The 15,592-nt window shown below is 33.5% G+C and overlaps 1 protein-coding gene and 1 pseudogene across 2 annotated transcripts in view; both read left to right on the top strand.

Moving 5' to 3' along the window:
• The window catches only part of ARHGAP24 (Rho GTPase activating protein 24), a 498,181-nt gene that overhangs the window by 139,785 nt on the left and 342,804 nt on the right, over positions 1-15,592 (top strand). The window lies entirely within an intron of this gene.
• Positions 2,290-3,460, top strand: LOC129085378 (60S ribosomal protein L4-like; annotated as a pseudogene).

The raw sequence follows: 15,592 nt of genomic DNA, 5'->3' as shown, positions 1-15,592 counted from the left end.
GAAGAATAATTATTAGAATGTCTACTTCAAGAGTGCATCTTTTGCTGGCTTGTGGCAAAATCTAGTTTGTGTGTTTGTGTTTCTCTGATGCCGGTAAGATGGTTATTTGAATTATATGCCTCAGAACAGATCAGACTCATGGAACCCTCGAAGTTTTAATAACCACAAACTGCTACCTTTAAAGAAAGAGGAACTTCTATGCGTTTTCTGCATCATCGAGTTCGTCTCATTTTCCAGCCTGAAAACCAAAGACATGAAACTATATTGATCCAGCAGCTGAGAGGCATATTTAAAATAATGGATTTGAAGTTATCTTAAGAACAGCTTTCCTGAAATTTCCAAGTAGTTAATGTTGTCATCAGAATAGTGGATGGGCGGTTAATGTAAAGCCTAATCTATGTGTTGCAAAGAGTTTGTGAATTATAGCTTTAATAATTTTTTTTTGTTTTTGCAATGTTTGAACTTTGGAAGAAAATATTAATCTTAACAGTTTGTGATGATGCCTCATTATGAGTCTTTTATATATAATTTTTTAGATATTTCTGATGTTTGAAGCCTCTTGACATGATTGCTATGATTGGCTCCAATTGTTCTGTTGGTCATAACTTTGTGTACATTATAAGGCCTAGAAAGATAGATTATATAAAAGGTGTTAAGTTAGGTTTGTTTTTGTATTTTTGTCTTTTATTCTCAGTTTTGCAGAGGCTTTCTCCTTTGGCTGTTTGTGTTTGGACTCCCTTTTAGAAATAAATCACATATTTTTTTCTAAATCCCAAATTATAAAAAGCAAACCTATTTATTTATTTACATACCAATGAGTCATAGGTAAAGCAGAACAGTTTGTTATGTATCTATACATCTATGTTAAATATGTAATTTTTAAATGTAATATCTACATAACTATTTGTTAAATATATCTATGTATCATATATAAATCTATATATATGGACATGTAGATATATTTAACATTTTTAAAGCAAAATATTAAGTGTTCAAAAGAACATACAGTGATATATTTCTTCAGCCATCTAGCCACCCTCTTGGAGGCAGACCCAGGTGCTACTTCCGCATGCATCCTTCCCGAGCTAACCAGTGTACACACAGATGTACACGTGCTTCTTCCTCTTTTTAAAAATGTTTATAAAGATGTAGCAAACTACGGATTTTATTCTTTCATGTGTTTTTATTTCCCATAAAAATGTCTTTGAGTTTGTGTATATCTACCTATCTATACACAGAGAAAGACCTTCTTTATCATTTTTATAGCTGCTACATAACATTTTATTATACTGATATACCCCAATTTATTTAATCAGCCTTTTCTTGATGGACAATTTGATTGTTTTCAATATTCTGATATCAAAAATGATACTTCTGCACAATTTTGCACATGTAAAATATTACTAAGATAAATTTCTAAAAATGGAAAGTAATTTTTAATATGATAGATATTTGCAAATTGTCACTTCTGGGAATTTCACCAATTTTTTATACTATCATTAGCAATGCTTATGAGTAGTCTTTATTCATAACCTCTACAGCATTATTTATTGTAATACTTTTTATTTTTGGCAATCTGATTGGTAAAAAATATTTTATGCTGTTTTTTTATATATTTTTATTATAAATGAGATTCCCTTTTTAAATATTAGTTTTTATTTGATTTCTAGGAACTTATACTATATTAGGAAAATGAGCCTTTGTCTGTGATACCTATCGGTAATATATTTTCTCATTTGTTGTTTTTCTTTGACAGTGCTGAGAGTGTTCACCAACACACATGTGTGTATGTGCATGATGAGTGAGTGTGTGTACTATCTCTACCTGTATATATTAGAGAAAGACATATTGGTGGAGTTTCTAGAGTTGAAATTTTCAATCTTTTTTCTCTTTTTTCATAATGGATTCTGAGTTTTGTATCATACGTGGGAAGGTCTTTCACATTCTGAAATTATTAAAAGATGTTTTTCATGGTTTCTTCTAGTACTTTTATGTTTTCTTTTCTCATTTTAACTTCATTGGTCAATCTGGTGTAAGGTGTGAGGCTAATTCCTTCTACATGTTGCTTTTTCTCAGTAAGTACAAAATATACTTATCTAATTGGGGGGAAATATCTCATCATTCTTTTTATTGGAAAGACGTTAAAATTCTGGATTGACTTAGTAAAAACTGACATCTTTAGCCTTTTACTGTGAGAGCCTCCAATTTGAGAGGAGTGTGGTCTTTTTCTCTCCCGCCATGCTGTCTGCTCCTGCCTGGATACCAGTGTACATTGAAAAGGGGGACCATCTGGCAAAAATGTCACCTTTCCTGTTGTGTTCAAGACTCTCATTTGACAAGATATTATGAACTATGTTCACACCAACTTGCACAAAAACAATAGAGAACCCTGTGTTGTCAGTGAATTGACGTATCATCAAATCACTGCTGAGTCCTGGGTGCTGGTAGAGCTGTGCCTCGAATTCCCAGAGTTCGAGGTGGTGAGTCTCATGGTTCCAGCCAGGATGCTTTTGGAAATGTGTCGTGGCGGCCGCGTGTTTGCACCAACCAAAACCTGGCACTGTTGGCACCGCAGAGTGAACACAACACAGAAGCGATGTGCCATCTGCTCTGCCCTGGCTGCCTCGGCCGTACCAGCGCTGCTCATGTCTGAAGGCCATCGTATACTGAGGGAGTTCCTGAACTTCGTTGGTGGTTGAAAATAAAGTTAAGGCTACAAGAAAACCAAGGACATGGTTTTGCTTAAGAAACTTAAGACCTGGAATGATACAACAAAGAACTACACCTCTCAGTGAATGAGAGCTGGCAAGGGCAAAAATGAGAAACTGTTGTCATACCTAGCACATAAGACCTGGCATCATCTATATGATGAGGACAACAATATCATTAAAACCTTCAGAAACATCCTTGGAATTACTCTGCTTAGTGTAAGCAAGCTGAGCATTTTGAAACTTCTGCTGGTGGGAGTGTGAGCCGATTCTGCATTTGGATTGAAAGTGCTTTCTGCAAGTTAGATGATCTGTATAGCACTTGGCATAAAGCTGCCTCATTCAAGAGTAACTACAACCTTTCCTTGCATCAGATGTTCAATACAGACCTTAGCAGAATCATGAAAAGCTCAGAGGTCCAGAGTCCTCCCAGCAAGCACCACACAATTAGATTCATCACAGAGTCCCAAAGGGTAATCCACTTAAAACCGTGAGAATCATGTTGAAGTTAAACCCATATGCAAAGGTCGTGCACCAGAATACCATTCTTCACCAGGCTAGAACCAAAAGATACAAGTGGATAAAGCAGCAGCAGCTCTAGAAGCCAATCAGAGGGAAGGGCTTCCAGGCAAGAAGCCCCAAGGAGGGAAGGAAGAAAAGAAGGCTGTTGATGGTACAAAGCAGAAGCCTTTGGTGGGAAAAAAGTCTATAGTTACCAAGAAACCAGCAGCTGGGGAGCCCACAGGAAAAAAAGGAAGAAAAGAAGAAAGGAAATCCATGGCATAAACTTAAATTTGTTTATTCCATGAAGGTCAAATCACTTTGGACAGTTAATTTTGAATAAAAACCTGATCAAAGGCAGTGAGAAACATGAAAAAAATAACTTTTATAATCTAAACATTTGTATCAAAATATATGTCCCAATACCTTTTGGTATCTACAAGTAATGTTTTAAAGTTTTATTTAAATAAACCTTCCAATTAGTTTTATTTTTGTTGTAGTTTTATGGAGAAATCTCTTTTTCAACCATTACTGGTAATTGTTTGTATGTATGCATATTACTGATTCTTTTAATTAATTTTGTACCCAGCTGCCTTTATCTATTTTCTTCTCATTTTTTCACAAATTTTCAGTTGGTTCTCTTGGATGTTATAGATAACCAATCATATCTGCTCATAACTTTACCTTCCCAATGTAGTCAGCACTAGCTAGCTTCTGAAATAAAGACTAAATCTCAATGGCTTAAGTTTTATTTTACAATATACACCAATACAGTATGATAGGATAATTCATGATATAGGCTTCTGTTTTCTATTTCCATCATCTTATGGCAGAGATTGTCAAAATTTTTAATGGTACAGGGCCAGACAGTGAATATTTTAAGCTTTGCTGACCATACAGTCTCTATTGCAACTACTCAATGGTTGCTGTAGGTTGAAAGCAGCCACAGACAATACATAAATGAATAAGCATGGCTGTGCATTAAAACAGGTTGGGGCTGGATCTGTCCCATAAACCAAAGATTGCCAACTCCTGTTCTCAGGCCTCAGAGTTCTACACTGGATTTTCTGTATCCAGCGGGCAAATGTGGGAAGGAAGAACCAGAATGACTTGGAATGTTTTCATTAGACAGACTTGGAATTATATACCTTACTTCCACTCTTGTTCTGTTTTGTAAAACTCAATTATTTGGCCTTACCTATTGGGAAATGTAGCTGATGTATGTACTCAAAAAAAAGTAATAAAAATAGATATGGTGATCGTCCAGCTAGTTTCTACTGTATTCCTGCTTAACAACCTTTAGAAGAATTATTTATTTATTTTGTATAATTATATTGGCTGTCATTACTAGAAAGTATGAAACAAAATTGGTGATAGTGAAGAGGCTTTTATTGTCCCTAATGTTAATGACCTGCTACTATTTGTCATTAATCTTGGTAACTAGGTTAATACTAAGAGAGATGTATTTTATCATGTTGTGGAAGAATTTATATTATTTGCATTTGCCTTCTACAACAAATTTGTATTCCTGTTATTTATGAAAGGCCCTGTTTTGGTACAGCCTATGAGTTAAGAATAGTATTTATGTTTTTAAAGGATTATAAAAATAAATAAAGAATGTGCAATAGAGACTGTGTCACCCACAACTCCTAAAATATTCAGCATCTGCTTCTTTTGAGAAAATGTTTTGCTCTCTTGTTCTAGAAGAGTACTGCTCAAAGTGTAAAGTAGAAACCAGTAAAATAAACAGCAGTTAGATTTTCAACACTATTAACCTTTTGGGTCAGATAATGCTTTGCTCTGGGGACTGTTCTGTGTGTGGTAGTAAGCTTAGGGGCATCTCTGGCCTCAACCTACCAGATGCCATTAGCACCCTCCCACACTGTCCCTACAACAACAAAAATCTCCGACCATTGACAAATGTCCTCTGGTGGGCAGAAGCTCCACCTGTTGCAAACCGCTGATCTAGAAACTTGGTCAAAATATAAATTCATGGACTCATCCCAGCCATACTGAATCAGAATCTCTGGGAATGGGGGTCTAGTCTGTTTTAACAAGTTCTGCAGATGATTCTTGTGTACACTACAGTTTGTAAACTACTGCTTCAGAATAATTCAAAGAACTTCAAAATCATCTTTAGAATTACTCGTGTATCCATGAGGTGCTTTTGTCAAGGTAGCGTTCTGAGAGTATTCTTTGTATTTTCTATGTAAATTGAGTGGTTTAGATTTTCTATTGTTTCTGGTGATATTTAACAAATTATATTATCTAGAATATAATCACAATCCAGATTTTAAAATGTATTTGCATAAATTGAGCTAACTAATTTCTCCTGAAATTTATTTCTCCTGAATAAAGTAAAAAAAAAAAAAAAAGTTTTTTTACTTTATTTCACTAATGGCTTATTTCATTGCTATTTCCAATAATGATTTTTTTTACCAATTTTATCCAATAGTTTTTGTGTTTTGCTAGTTCATTTATTTCAACTTGTATTTTTATTAATTCCTCAATTTGGCTTTTCCCAGGTTTTCGCGTTGCTCCTTTAGAGTTTTTTATGTGTAATTATTTATTTTAATTTTGTTGTTATAAATATTTAAAGTAGAATTATTCTTCTAGGCTCTACCAGGTATATCCCATGAGTTTTGCTAAGTACTTATGTTAATACTAATATTTACCTTCATATTCTGAAATTTTAGTTTTGATTTCATCTTTGAGTTGTATTTTTGAAAAGAAAGGTAATTCTGTTTAAATTTCCAGTTCCATAGCTCTTTTTCCTCATTTACTTGTTAAAACATTATCAGAAAAATGCTATCTGTGCTAATTATGTTCTTTTGGAATATATCGAGGGTTTTGTGTAGTTGATTTTTATTTTTTATTTTTTTTAGTAAATCTGTTGGGTTCAATATATACTTGGTTGTACTTTTCTTTCAGTTTTTTTTCTTTCATATGTAATAGTTGAGTTTAGCCCACTTACTATATATTTATGGCTGATAAGTCTTTTGTGTTCTTCTACATTATGCTTTTAGTTTATATAGGATTGTTTAAATTATTTTGCTTTTCGGACATGTATTTGTTTTTTATGTATCTTCTGGTCATATGAACATTTTTACTTTTACTTGAGATACTTTAAGTAAACTAGAAACTAGAAATTTATATAAAATCTTTAATTCTCTATATTCTACACAAATCTTGTTTATTCTGGAAGGGGCAAGGATTACGTTATCATTTCTCTTACTACTCTTCCCTCTCCTCACCCAATTTAGTTGTATTGTATTTCTTGGTGTATACTTAGATTGTTAAATAAACTGATACTTACCCAACTGACCAGCTACCCAAAAGCTTAAGTTATGTAAGTTAAGTTATATAGTTTTTAACTAGCTGTAAGAGAAAAGTAACTTTATATTTAAAAAAATTTCCAATTCTCTTTGTTCTCTTGCCCATTTTGTTAAATGATTACATTGTCAGGTTGTATAATGCTTATAAAAAGTTCTATAAACCTGTCTCTCCATCTATTTTAGTTAAATAGAGTCAATGTTTATTCTAATCATTTTGCTATAATTTTGCCATTCTCTCCTGTTGGCAAAAATTACTACTCAAGTGACTCTGTCAAGATGAGCTCATAACAATATTCCTTGATTTTGCTTGTTCAAAAATATGGGTGGATAAATTATTGGATCATAGAATATGTTTTTGAGGCATTCCTCACTATTTTTTTCTACTATTATTTTATACTGGATATTGTAATAAAGAAAACTGAGGTCAGATTGATATTTAGCTACATAGAAATGATTCGACTGTATTGCCTGCCAACCCAAAGAATTTTTTCTTGGTCTAACAAATACAGTAGTTGAAATGGTCCTCATATAGGGTGTGTTTTTGTGTCCATAAAATCAATTCTTTATTTCTGAAAAATTTCCTTGTAATTTATAGTTTAATATTTTGAGTATTCCTTTGACTGATTTTCATATCTATCATTTTATAAAACTCATTGAACTCTCTTTAAAAAACTTTTTAAATCTTTTCCAATGCACCTATGCTTTACAATTTAGTCAAATTTTGTCTTTACTTCTGTTTTTTTTTCTTCTCTTCCTTTTCCTGAACTTTTATCAGCACATGATCTATATCTATCTTTGTTTTCTCACCATCTATTCTCTGATCCTTTATATAGCCATGTGCCCATATAAAAATACATATTGGGAGACAATTAGCAGTTTTATGTACAAGACTGGCCTTCTATACAGAAAATTTTTCTTGTCCTAAGCTACATGTCACGTAACTGGGGGACTGGAAACAGGTGTTACCTGAACAACTACCTTTCTTTCATTGGGACAGAAGGCATTTTCTTGCATCTCTGAGGTGCAAGGTGTCGGAAATCCATCTCACTGGATTTTGCATAAGGAGACATACTAAAGTAGGTTATACAAGTTGTTAAAGACAAACAAAATGAAAACATTCCTGTGGTCTTACTATGTTTTTAAGCCTTTTACATCATATATATATACAGTGGGGATTTAGGATTCAATCTTCTGTTGACAGGTATGTAGCCCAGCTGCCAAGTCTGCGCTCATTAATAGCAAATTAATGTCTAGTAGCAATGTCCAATGAAATGCTTGCCTCTCCAAGTTCTATTTGACTATGCAACTGCAATGACCTTGCACTGTATTATTTCTTTCTAGCATAAAGGTGTCATTTGTAGGTTTACAAATATTTTAGAATTAGATTTTGTTTCCCCTAGTGAGATAACAGATGTTCTAAGATACTAATTACTCTAGGAACAGTATCATTTACTTAGAATATATTAGGCTTATTAAAATTTTTCCTTTTTGGCTTTGTTCCAAATGGATAGCATTTTTTTATATGTGTGTTTGGGGCAAGGGAAAATAATAATGAGCACACTGTTTTCTAGTAATTACTGTTTTCAGTTGCTAGTGAAATTTGGCTATTGAAATGCTTAGTATATGTCTGCATATAGTGTTATTGCACTGTCCATATGGAAATCTTGGCACCTCTCCTATTTACAGTTTATCTGATTGGCTGGCTATGTTTTCCTTTGCTTTTCTCACTGCCTGGCATGTCTTTGGCTGCCTCCTTGAGTCTCTTTTTTTCTTGATGTGTATCTTTTTGGTTATCTGTCAGTCTAATTATAAATTACACACATAGGGAAGGCATTTATTGGGTTATATTGGAATGTTTAAATGTTACCCAGTATAAGAGATTTTGAACAAATTAGTACATTGTCTACTTGTTCCTTAACAAATATTTATTCAGCATCTTCTATTAGTATAGAACTGTGCTACCATATATTTATATTGGGTAACTTCTTATAACTCTAGGCCTCTGCAAAGTTCTAAAATGTTAATGCACTTACTCCTTGAACTGACCACTCAATTTATTTTGCCTTATGTAAAATACACAATTTCTTGCCCAAAACTTCCTCTAGCAGAGTGATATTTACAACTATTGGCTATCTTACTTTTTACTTTATTCTACTTCTTTCTCATCATGATCTAGGAAATTAGAATGCAATTTTAGCTTAATACCTTAATTTTAATTCCCTTTTAGTTAATGATAGTAAATCAACAGTTCAAAAGAAATACTTTTAGAATAGGTGTAATTGTTATGTACTTCCTTAAATATTTTGGGGAACCTATTTCTTCCTCTATAAAGTTAAGCTCTAAGTCTTAGATTTCTTTAGCAACTCGATACTTCTGGTTTTGGCCTTTAGGAATTGACTTTATTTTTTTCCCAAGTCAGTGTTCCTTTGATTTTTATTATAGTTAGATCCTTAATTATTTCCCTAGCTACATTCTGCAGAAATATTCCCCCTTCTGAAGATATCAGTTACTACTTTTAGAATTTCTTCTATTTAAATGACTTGACATTGTACTTAAATGTAATTGTGCAACTGATATTTTGCATGTAGTAATTAACATTCCAAATAAGAAGTGAGCAAAATCTCACAAATGGTTTGGTTTCCTTTCAGTCAATGAGCATTATATATTAATGTTCTTAATATAAAATGAGGAAATAAAAAGATACCTTGTCTCAGTATTAACAGTTTTAAGAATTTATGAGCATAATATTCTCCAGGTCCATCTATGCTGTCACAAAGGGTAAAATTTTCTTATTTTCTTTCTTATTCTTTTCCTTCTCCTCCTCCTCCTCTCCCTCCTCCTTCCCCTCTCCCTCCTCCTCCTTTCTTCTTCTTCTTCTTCAGCTGAACAATATTCCATTGTGTAAATTACCATAGTTGTTTTATCCACTCGTCTCCTGATGGACACTTGGGCTTCTTCCAATTCTTGGCAACTGTAAATAACACTGCAATGAACATGGCAGTGCTTATATTTTTTTGAATTAGTGTTTTGGGTTTCTTCTGATATATTCCCAGAAGTGGGTCACTAGGTCAAAGACAGTTCCATTGATAATTTTTTTGAAGTATCTCAAAAAAAACTTTTTTGAACTATGCTGCTTTCCACAGTAACTGTACCAATATGCATTTTTACCAACAATGCAAAAAGGTTGATCAATGGAGTCCCTTTTTCATCAAGACAATAACAAGTGCTAAAGATTAATTTAATTTTAATCTATTATTCTTTAGGTCAAAGCATCCATATAAATTTTTAAAAGTAAAATTTAGATTTCCAATTGAGTTAAAATTTACCTCTGTTTCAGGTTTTTTAAAAATTTGTTTCTACTTCCTGTCTCAGTTTTCATTTGTCTTTGTTGTTTTTGTTGCTGTTAAATATACCTCAGTGGGAAGGAGCTCCTTCCTATGCTGCTTATATTTATAAGTTTTCTTCTTTCAGAGAGCCTCAAATCAATATCTTAAAGATTAGAATCTTCCTCCATGTCAATGCTAAGTGAAATAAGCCAGTCAGAGAAAAACCAATACCATATGACTTCACTTATATGTGGAATCTAATTAACAAACTGAACTAGTAAGTAAAACAGAGACAGACTCATAGACAGAGAGCAGGCTGACAGCTATGGGGAGGGGAGAGGAGGGAAAGGGAGGAGGTAGATGGATGGAGCAAAAAGGGAAAGGACTTGTGGATATGGACAACAGTGTGGTGATTGTGAAAGGGAGAGGGAGGTATAAGGGAGATAAATGGTAATGGAAAAAAGTAAAATGAATTTATGAGTTCCATATGCCAAATTTTTAGTTATTCAGATTAATACATTTGTTCTGCCTCTAATCATCACTAAAATCACTCAATTACATCATTTTTTCATTTGAATTTAGAGGTAAATTAAGATCATTATAATAGTCAAATAAAAGCTCAGCTTTCTATTTTCAGGAAACTTAGCATCTTCAAATATGTCTAAAGACTTGTGATTATTCTCAGAAGATGTCTAAAGTGTGTTCAATGAGGTATTTCTTTGACTTCAAATAAATTGTCAATTTCTTCCTCTCTTGTGTTTTTCTTTATGTCACTTCCTACATTTAACTATCCACAAAAGACACTGCTTTTCATACTTGCTTAAGTACCAGAACCACTACTGATAATCCAGCAGTGTTAGACTTGACCTGTGTTCCTAAGATAGCCCCATCTTCAGTGAAACTACCCCTAACGTCAATTCCTTCAAATTGTACTCTTTTAGTTGTTTTCTTTGTTCTACATGTAAGGCTAGAATGCCTGGGCCAAAAGACCTTTGCAGTGACAGACACTTGAGATAATCAGAATTATTTCCACCTTTTGACTCTTGTCTACCCTCCTTGAAAAAGATGTTTTCTCCTCCTATGTTTCAAATAAATATAACCCACACACTTAATATCAAACCAAACATTCCTGAACCTTTAGATGAACCCACCTTCAGATCAGGTGGGGAATAGTTGGAAAATAGCATAACATTTCAAAACATCTATGGTTGTCAACTATTTATTTCTGCTCATTAGACTATTATGTGATTATTTTTATGAGATTTTATTCATACTAAGTACATGAAGTACTTTTTAACTAACCTCATTTTTAACTGCCAGTTTCTTCCATTTCTAGTTGAAAATTTTGTTGAGGAAAATGAAGAACCATGGACTTTATGTACTAAAAAACCATGGTGTCAAATCACAATTAAACCTTTTCCAATATGCAACAATAACTTTATTCATTTACTATCCATTCCCTATCAGCTTTTTCAAATAATTGTCACCCTCTTTAATTTCCCAAGCTCACTTAGTAGTTCTTCATTCTGAGCAGATAATTTTGTTAATTTAAATAGTACACTTTTTCCACATGCCATATAAACTGCCCTCTTTTCACCAATGTGTCTACCACACTTTCCTACATTTTCGTTCTTGTTTCTGTGCTTCAGGAAGTAGTTTGGAGGACCTTGCTAACACTTTTACCCCCAATCATTCAACTATCTGATGATGTAATTGGTGAATGAAGATTTTCAGAGGTGTTGATATTTCTTTAGGTTTTGTTATACTTCTTCTCCTTTGTTGCACCATACTAGAGTTCTCAGACTAAGGTTATTCTCATTGCCTCTCTCTTCTTTACATTCTACTTTCTCCTAATTTCACTGAGAACCACCTTCAAATTCTATTAAGTTCCTCTTTCCTTCTAAATATATGCCCATGGATTTTTCTGACTTCTTCATCTTGATCTTCATGCATCATTTGATGTAATCATCCATTCTTCCTTCCGTCACTTCTATGATATTGTACTTCCTTTGTTTTCTTGTGGATCATCTCTCCCATCTCTTTAGTTCCTTTTCCAACTCTGAGTATTTCTCAGGGCATAGGACTTGACCTTAACTATTCTTCTCTTTATATGCTTTCTTACAGTGAATTACTAATATAAACATCATTCTCAAGATAATATCTCTAGTCTCAATCTTATATGGATGTTCTCATTTCAGTCTTTTGATACTTGAATTTTCCACTATTATTTTGAATTCAAAATGCCAACCCAAACTCATCATATATCTTCCAGCTCTAAAAATTTAAGTTATTTAACTTGTCTATGTTTCAGTTTCCTCATCTATAAAGTGGAAATTTAATAGATCTCATAGGCTTGTTGTGAATTTATATGTATATATATGAATGTGTATATTCAATACTAGCCACTATTATCTCTGGACACAAAATTGCCAATTAAATCATGCTGCTCTTATTACCATTCATTGAAAATACAATGGAAAGGCTCAATTTTATTCCTCTATTGAAAGTCTTTCCACAATCTCAAATTGCCAATTCAACGCAGTCACCCTTCTGACCCATTGTAAGTTTGAATTTCTTCATGAAGTCTCTCCCGATAAATCCAAGGCTAATCAATTTCTCCCTTTTAATGTAATTTTTACACTAATCTTATACACTAATTTGAGGTGTATCTTCCTTCAAACCAAACTGTAAGGGACTACTGGCATGAATTCATACTTCTCTTATCTTGCCCTCAGTGTTTTGCTGCCTATGAACATGGTAAGCACTTCTTCTATGATTCTTTGAGGGAAGGAAATAATATCTTTTAAAGGCTCCCAAAATGTCACAGTTATAAACACATAATAATTTCCTGCACAGTTAAATGGGTCAGCAATATTGAATCTAGAGCCAAGTGCAATTGGAAAAATGTACAGACTACATTAATTGAATGCTTGAGTTGCATAGATAACCAATACCTAGGAATCAGTGTATTTTTTGTTTAGTCCTAAGTGTTTTATTGTGAATCAATGTATACTCATAAGATGTCTGTTACTGGGGCGAGTTTCCCTGGGTTATCTCCTTGGAATGAATATATATATTCATATATATAATCTCCTTGGAATATGAATGAATGTGTGTGTGTGTGTGTGTATTTTTTTTTTTCACAAAGAGTTCAGATCCATTAACCAAGAAGCTGAACTCAGCCAAGGGTAGAGCCAGGATCATAGTCCAAAGATCTTTCACATCAACTTTATGATCTCTATAACCCGAATTTTGGTGATGAATAGTGGGCAGTGTCGGGGGGGCTGGTGCTGTCACCAAGAGTAGAAGTTTTAGATTGATATACAACATTGATTAGGCCTCACTGGTTTTTCTTTTCTTAAACAACTCATAAATTTGCCTTCTAAGTATTCTTCCATAATAAATTCCAGTATCTATATGTGTGCTGTCAATAGCCACAAATGGTAACCACTGACCACGTCTCACTATTGAGAATTTGAAATGTCACTAATCTGAATTAATATGTGCTCTAAGTGTAAAAAACACTTGATTTTTTAAAAATTGTATAAAAAAAGGTAAAACAACTCAATAATTTCAACATATAATCATGCTGAATGTTTTGGCTCTGTTGGATTAAGTAAAATGTATAATTAACATTAATTTTACTTGTTTCTTTTTACTTTTATTGATGTGGCTACTAGATAATGCTAAATCAAATATTTGGCTTATGTCATATTTCTCTTGGAAAGCACTGATCTAGATTAAAGAGATATTTGAGGTTGTTCTTTAAAATAGGAACATGTATTAACATAGAATACTATTGCTAAGAACTAGGACTGTGGTTCTCATTCCTATTAGGCTTTCTCCAAAGTCTACACTCCTTTTGCCTCATCTCCTAAACAGAAGCTTCTTCTACACCACACACCATGTCAGTCACACCACACTGTTATTCTAGTCTATATCCTTAGTTATCAGCACCATGGCAAGCCAGGAATGTGGCATAGCTTTGTAATGACTTGTGTTATCTCCACTCCTTCTTACCATCATAATGATCTTTTGCATGTTCATAACTCTAGCTTCACCTTGACTTACGAAGAAATGCAGTAGTTATTTAGCTAGAGAAATAATTTTGTACTAGTCTTCTGGTAATTTATTTTAGATCTAAATGCCACATTTAATGATACTAGATTGTATATGTAATATGATACAAATTCTTCTGAGTAAGGTTCTGCTGGACTTAGTGGTTTTAGTTCAGCTGTTCTAATGAACTTAAAGAAGAGCCTCTTGCAATTTAATATTCTTTCTTAACACCTTTTGGCACCACTTGAAAAAGTAAAGGGATGCATTTTTCAACTAGCATGTGGCTTCTCCAAAACCCTCTACCAGTTATGGGAAGAGAAAGTCTGTAACTGATGGCAGCTTATATTAAACCTGAAGAAAACTCCATGGCAATCAATTTATAATATAGGACTGTGTGTTCTTGCTCCTTGCTCTTTCCCTCTAGTATTAACAACTTTAATTTCATTAGTATGTGTGTGTATTTGTGTGCTCCCACAATCTGCAGAGCACCTTATCAATCCAGATCAGTGAAAACAAGGAGCCTCCAGAAGCTTTTTTTTTCTGTTAACTTAAATTACAAAATTTGTATATAATTAGTAGAATATACTATTATGGGAAGATAGAGGATATTTTATGAATAATTTCACTCAAATCATTTTTCTTTATTTTTTCTCCCAACTTTATTGGGAAGCGATTGACAAATAAAATTGTATATATTTAAAGTGTACAATGTGATGGTTTGACATACATGAACATTGTGAAATGATTATCACAATTAAATGAACACATCTGTCACCTACCTAGTTATATTTTTCCATCACTATTTATCCCCCATACCCTCTTTTACCTCCACCAATGCCTCTCCCACCCAGTACTCACACTATAGTCTGTGTCTGTGTCTGTGTCTGTAAATTCTTTTTCTTTTTTTTTACACAATCTCTTTACTCCCTCCAGGTCTCCCCAACCAAGAGTATTTAGCCTGCTCTCTATCTATGAATCTGTTTCTATTTTTCTTTTCTTTCTTTAGCTTGTTCATTAGAATCCACATGTGAGTGAAACCATATGACATTTGCCTTTATCTGAGTCACTTAACTTCACTTAGCATAACCTCTCCAGGTCCATGCATGCTGTTGCAAAGGGTGAGGTTTTTTTTTTTGTTTTTCACAGATGAATAGTTATTCATTTTGTAAATGTACCATAGCTGCTTTACCCAATCATCTTCTGATCGATACTTGAGCTGCTTCCAAATCTTGCCTGTTGTAAATAATGCTGCAATGAACACAGGGATGTATATCTTCTTTTGATTAGTGTTTCAGGTTTCTTTGGGTAAATTCCCAGAAGTGGAATCACTGGGTCATAAGGCAGTTCCATTTTTGATGTTTTGAGGTATCTCCATACTACTTTCCACAGTGGTTGCACCAGCCTGCATTCCCACCAGCAGTGCACAAGCGTTCCCCTTTCTTCACATCCTCACCAAAACTTGTCATTTGTTGATTTATTGATGTTAGCCATTCCAACAAGTATGAGCTGATATCTCATCGTGGTTTTAATTTGCATTTTTCTGATGATTAGTGATGTTGAATATCTTTTCATATGTCTATTGACGATCTGTATGTCCTCTTTGGAGAAATGTCTATGCAGGTTTTTGCCCATTTTTTAATTGAATTGGTTTTTTTTTGGGGGG

The sequence above is a fragment of the Pteronotus mesoamericanus genome, unplaced genomic scaffold (genome assembly GCF_021234165.1).
Source record: "Pteronotus mesoamericanus isolate MK-2021 breed Mesoamerican mustached bat unplaced genomic scaffold, CSHL_Meso_final scaffold_232, whole genome shotgun sequence".
NCBI classification, from domain to species: Eukaryota; Metazoa; Chordata; class Mammalia; order Chiroptera; family Mormoopidae; genus Pteronotus; species Pteronotus mesoamericanus.
The sequence above is the reverse complement of the archived record's forward strand: the minus strand, read 5'-3'. Positions and strand labels throughout refer to the sequence as shown.